General features: G+C 48.2%; 1 pseudogene; it reads right to left on the reverse strand.

The window, feature by feature from the left end:
• Positions 1 to 2,389: 2,389 nt before the first annotated feature.
• On the reverse strand, positions 2,390 to 2,505 carry LOC126096040 (5S ribosomal RNA; annotated as a pseudogene).
• Positions 2,506 to 6,671: the final 4,166 nt, after the last annotated feature.

Raw genomic sequence — 6,671 nt, forward strand, 5'->3', positions numbered from 1 at the left:
TCTGAATCCTCTCATAAATATACGCAAACGAAACAGCGACCTCCTTCTTGCGAGGAAATTTTCTTACCCTCATTAAATATATATATATATATAGATATATACACTCCTTTTTTCCCCCTAAGGTAAGTCTTTCCGCTCCCGGGACTGGAATGACTCCTTACCCTCTCCCTTAAAACCCACATCCTTTCGTCTTTCCCTCTCCTTCCCTCTTTCCTGATGAGGCAACAGTATATATATATATATATATATATATATATATATATATATATATATATATATATATATATAACTTCAGAAATCGACGAAATACTGGTTTTTAGTGTTCCCAAGCCAAACGAACTATTCTCGTGGAGGTCCCATTAGCCAGTCAGTTTTAGTTTTCATAGCGTTTCCGCATTGTTGATGAGGTGATCAATTGATCGTTTCTTTAAGTTTGTGTCTCTACCATGTTGAGGTAATCACTCTATAGGCGAGGTGTGGCGTTGTTTGCTGATCCCAAAGAAGGTTCAAATGGTTCAAATGGCTCTGAGTAGTATGGGACTTAACATCTGTGGTCATCAGTCCCCTAGAACTTAGAACTACTTAAACCTAACTAACCTAAGGACATCACACACATCCATGCCCGAGGCAGGATTCGAACCTGCGACCGTAGCAGTCCCGCGGTTCCGGACTGAGCGCCTAGAACCGCTAGACCACCGCGGCCGGCGATCCCAAAGAAGGACGCAACTTTAAATACCAGTGGACGTCGAGGCGCCGACCGCCGCCGGCAGACGGGGCTGTCCCCCGAACTGGCGGCGGTGAGATTTTTGGTCTCACTCACTCCTTGTCCTCTCGTAGAAAGTCGTCCGTTCAGCTCGCTTCTGTACGATGTATGTGTGAACATCGTTTCGGACACTGCGGCTCTCACGCGGGAAGAATCACGTTCGACAGTACTTGTCTACTATACGATGGTGTTTCAGCTCATTCACACCCGTCAATTAGCAACAACAGCATTCTGTTATCTAGTATTTACTGTGTGGGATCTAGATCTACAAATACACATTGCGATTTACAGTCAAGTTCGATACAAGCAGTGCTTTTTATTGTACCATGTTCATTAGCGGACGAACTATGGGTACAACGACTGCTTTTAGGGCCCTGTGCGAACTATTGTGTCCCTGATTTGATCTGCTCGGTCTCTACAAGACAGATACGTAAGGGGGAAGGGCAAAAAATGTTCGTATAATCCATTCATATTAGCCATTAAGCCGGACATTTTAAACAAGGTGGAACCTGGCAGAAACGATCAGAACAATGCCCAGATCAACAACATCCCAAAAGTCCCAAAAACATTCACTTTGGGGAACTCCACCATCTTGAAGAGACTGCCGCCATTTTGGAATTTTCGTGTTTGAGCCATTGTAACTGAGCCAAGAGTCCGACTCTGTTCATTTTTGTGCCAAACTAACGATTTTATGCATTTCTGCCGTCTAAAACGGTAACATTTATTACTAATAGTCCAATTCCGCTTTCCAAACAAGAATAATATTTGTTGTAACTCGACTAAAAAAAAAATTTAAAAAAATAAAAAAAAAAACATCGTCCGAACATTCTTTGAAGACACAACGTCACTGACCGGCCGCCATGTCATCCTCATCCCATAGGCGTCACTGGATGCGGATACAGAGGGGCATGTGGCCAACACGCCGCTCTCCCGGCCGTTGTCAGTTTTCGTGACCGGTGCTGCTACTTCTCAGTCAAGCAGCTCCTCAATTGGTCTCATAAGAACTGAGTGCACCCCGCTTGCTAACAGCACTCCGCAGACCCGGACGTGTGGCAATGCTGTTGGCTTTTTGAGCTCAACTAGCATTTTAAAAAAAATGACCTAAAATTTTGCGGATTTTGACCATACGTTGTTGTCATTTTTTAAATTACGAGTAATGCTGGAGTATACAATAAAAAAATATGCAATTTAAATGATTTATACGAGACGGGAAACAGGAATGGGTTGTTTTTTTATGAAAGTGGGCAGAGTTGTTGTTGTAAGGTTGAATGGTTCACCGAAGCGATGCTTACTCACTGGCCAAAAATAAATGACACGAAGACGTCGTCTGAAAAAAAAAAACTAGAATTAGACTTGCGTTTGTAACAAGTTAGTACAAACAATGGACAGGACTTTTCAAATTTTGTGGTTATTTACCTTATTTATGTAAAGCACTCCGTCTTCAGGCCTCAAGTGGCCCATCGGGACCATCCGACCACCGTAGCATCCTCAGATGAGGATAGGAGGGGCGTGTGGTCAGCACACCGCTCTCCCGGTCGTTATGGTGGTTTTCTTTGACCGGAGCCACTACTATTCCGTCGAGTAGCTCCTCAATTGGCATCACGCGGCTGAGTGCACCCCGAAAAATGGCAACAGCGCATGGCGGCTGGATGGTCACCCATCCAAGCCTGGCCACGCCCGACAGTGCTTAACTTCGGTGATCTCACGGGAACCGGTGTATCCACTGCGGCAAGGCCGTTGCCTATTTATGTAAGAGGTGGGTCAAAGTTTCGACGTCGTCATCAGAGTCTGCGAAGTCCATCCGCTTTGTCCACCCGCGGCCAGTGCAGCAGCTGTACACACTTGCACAGCTTGAGCCCCTTGTCCTGCGTGTGTTCTTGTTTTCGCAACCAGGTTTCCCACTGGAGCTTGTAATGTGAAGTACTTGGTCCGGTGCTGGTTCGTCTTCAGTCGGAATTGGTCTAAGCAAATCAGCATGCACACCTAATCCCCATTCTTTTTCCAGTACGTCATTTCCCATTCATACTTGAAGTAAACGTAATGATGCAAAGCAGCTAGAGATCCCGGAGTCTGCTTTCGTGTTGGATGAAATTAATGAAGGTAATGCCTTCCTCAAATTGCGATCAACTGGATAAGAACGCTGTCTAGCCGCTGCGGATGTTAGTGATGTGCGGCCGCATCAGATGTTGTGACGGACTGCTTTACAAAAGTCATAATGTCTTCAAGCTGCAAAATTTGTTGTAGGTAGGTGAGAGCATGTTTTCTTTAGCTGTAGGGGCACGGAGAGTTAACAAAAAAAATGGAATCATACCTAGGACGCAGAAAATGTGATCGGCCCAGTCTCGCAAACGTTTGGCTCTGACAAACAGACCCGTTTTGCGTACCATTTCGAAGTATCGCATCCAAAGTTTTGCAGTGCACCGTCCAGATGACGTATGGTGTCTTAGTTTCGTGTAAAATAAATCTGCATTGTGGGCGATGAACTGTGACGAAAGAAAGTCGTCAAAAGGAATCTCTCCCCAGAGAAGGTCCAAGTGTGTTCGTTTCAAACTACCCCTGAGACAGTATTCGACTTCTCCCAGAGCCTTAATGATCAAGATCGCCAGCAACGGCTGTGTCAGGTAATGTGTGAGGTTAGCTGGAGTGCAAGCATGGCAGGTCACTATGTGAGTCATTCTTTTCCTTGCGTACACAGTCTCCCAGGAATTCTTCCAATCCGCTCCCTGCCATTAGAGCCCCATCTGCTCCCATGAACTGCATGTGCTTGTGGAACCCACCGACATACAAAACAACACATGACAATCAGCTGTCTTCTTCACCTGCAACAACAACGTCCATTGTTTTCGAATAGATGGGTTGACTGAACGACATCATGCATGACGATCTCTGCACATCTCGACGGCGGAAAGGAGACGGGTGTATATACACTCCTGGAAATTGAAATAAGAACACCGTGAATTCATTGTCCCAGGAAGGGGAAACTTTATTGACACATTCCTGGGGTCAGATAAATCACATGATCACACTGACAGAACCACAGGCACATAGACACAGGCAACAGAGCATGCACAATGTCGGCACTAGTACAGTGTATATCCACCTTTCGCAGCAATGCAGGCTGCTATTCTCCCATGGAGACGATCGTAGAGATGCTGGATGTAGTCCTGTGGAACGGCTTGCCATGCCATTTCCACCTGGCGCCTCAGTTGGACCAGCGTTCGTGCGGACGTGCAGACCGCGTGAGACGACGCTTCATCCAGTCCCAAACATGCTCAATGGGGGACAGATCCAGAGATCTTGCTGGCCAGGGTAGTTGACTTACACCGTCTAGAGCACGTTGGGTGGCACGGGATACATGCGGACGTACATTGTACTGTTGGAACAGCAAGTTCCCTTGCCGGTCTAGGAATGGTAGAACGATGGGTTCGATGACAGTTTGGATGTACGGTGCACTATTCAGTGTCCCCTCGACGATCACCAGTGGTGTACGGCCAGTGTAGGAGATCACTCCCCACACCATGGTGCCGGGTGTTGGCCCTGTGTGCCTCGGTCGTATGCAGTCCTGATTGTGGCGCTCACCTGCACGGCGCCAAACACGCATACGACCATCATTGGCACCAAGGCAGAAGCGACTCTCATCGCTGAAGACGACGCGTCTCCATTCGTCCCTCCATTCACGCCTGTCGCGACACCACTGGAGGCGGGCTGCACGATGTTGGGGCGTGAGCGGAAGACGGCCTAACCGTGTGCGGGACCGTAGCCAAGCTTCATGGAGACGGTTGCGAATGGTCCTCGCCGATACCCCAGGAGCAACAGTGTCCCTAATTTGCTGGGAAGTGGCGGTGCGGTCCCCTACGGCACTGCGTAGGATCCTACGGTCTTGGCGTGCATCCGTGCGTCGCTGTGGTCCGGTCCCAGGTCGACGGGCACGTGCACCTTCCGCCGACCACTGGCGACAACATCGATGTACTGTGGAGACCTCACGCCCCACGTGTTGAGCAATTCGGCTGTACGTCCACCCGGCCTCCCGCATGCCCACTATACGCCCTCGCTCAAAGTCCGTCAACTGCACATACGGTTCACGTCCACGCTGTCGCGGCATGCTACCAGTGTTAAAGACTGCGATGGAGCTCCGTATGCCACGGCAAACTGGCTGACACTGACGGCGGCGGTGCACAAATGCTGCGCAGCTAGCGCCATTCGACGGCCAACACCGCGGTTCCTGGTGTGTCCGCTGTGCCGTGCGTGTGATCATTGCTTGTACAGCCCTCTCGCAGTGTCCGGAGCAAGTATGGTGGGTCTGACACACCGGTGTCAATGTGTTCTTTTTTCCATTTCCAGGAGTGTAGTTGCACATCTACAGCTACACACATACTCCGCAAGGTACCGTATGGTGTGTGATGGAGGGAACGCTGCACCATAACTAGTCATTCCATTTTCTGTTCCACTTGCAAATAAAACGAAAGAAAGGCGACTGTCAATAAGCAGCCGTACTAGCCCTAATTTCTTTAATCTTCGTGCACATTAAGCGAAATCTATGTCGGCAGCAGTTGAATCGTTCTGCAGCCCCCAAATGCACCTCCTGGTTGTTCGAACCTGTCGCAAGCAAATCTAGCATCCCGACCCTCAACTGCTTCGACGTCTTCCTTTAATCCGATCTGGTGCGGCTGACAAACACTCGTAGGGTTGGGAGGCGCTAGACTGACGGACGACAATGGATGAACTTCAGACTTTTCGAATACATGTTGACGCGAGTAGCAGTACCATGTCCGCGTGTCCATTCCAGCCATGTCCTAGTGTTTCTTGGAGGTGGTACCTCCATATCCACACAGTGTCAGTGAGACGAGCTTGTTTAGCTGATGAAGGTTCTGGAACTGGGTCCCTGACGTTTTGGGCAACAATGTGTGCTGTCTCGAGTCTGGCGTTTTCGTAGGGTAACATATCAGACAGAGTGAATCTAAAGACGCCAACTGTGCTATCGGACGTGGCTTGTTGCTTCTTGGAACCGAACCGGATCACTTGCTTCAACAGCTTCTGGAGGGGTGGGGCATCTTGTACCTCACACAAGGGTACTGTGGCTATCCAATGTCCTCACGACATCATCTGCATTGTCAAACGCATCCTCTTTCACTTATGTTGACTGTGCTGTGCAATGAAGGCCTCAGAATGTGTTGTTTCAGAATACTGCACGCATACACCAAGCCTTGACAGCATTACCAGACAAGAGCTTCGAGCCATAGCGTCTATGAAGGGTTATTCCAATTGGAAACTGCAATGGAGAAATGAACGAATGATGGCGGGCAGCAGTAACTACCGAATGAGCGATTGTTGTGGCTTTTCTTTAGGTAGAGGTGCCTTCTTCGAATGGTTTTCGGGTTTGAGGAACAACTTTCAGAAAGCAGTGAAGAGTGGGCGGGATGAGTTCCTCATTTCCAGATGAGATTTGTTCTAGCGCTGGATAGGTGGAACAGTCGTAAAGTTGGGAGAGAATATTCTTGGCGCTGTCTGGGCGATTCTCATCTGTTCTTCCATTTCATTTGCCTTTTTTCCGTGTATTACGCTTCGTTCATAATCTTAGGACCTTACCCTGTGGGACAGACGACGCTTCTCCTTCTAATTAGATGAGAATTTGGGGCGAAAATGAAGCCAACCAAATTCGAAAATTCCAAGTTAGTGGGATTTTCTCCGAAGATGATTTTGGGGGCTTTTCCGACTTTGATCTGCACGTCATACTGACCGTTTCTGCCAGTTTTCAGCTTTTTTTTTTTTTTAATGCTCGAGTTAGGGTGATTTTTTGTCCAACATAACGGGACTAGTAGCCTACGAATCTTCCAGGCGGATAAAAACTGTGTGCCGATCAGGACTGGAACCTTGTACTTTTGCCTTTCACCTGCAAGTGGTCTATCTA

Source organism: Schistocerca cancellata, chromosome 1, assembly GCF_023864275.1.
Source record: "Schistocerca cancellata isolate TAMUIC-IGC-003103 chromosome 1, iqSchCanc2.1, whole genome shotgun sequence".
Classification (NCBI taxonomy): Eukaryota; Metazoa; Arthropoda; class Insecta; order Orthoptera; family Acrididae; genus Schistocerca; species Schistocerca cancellata.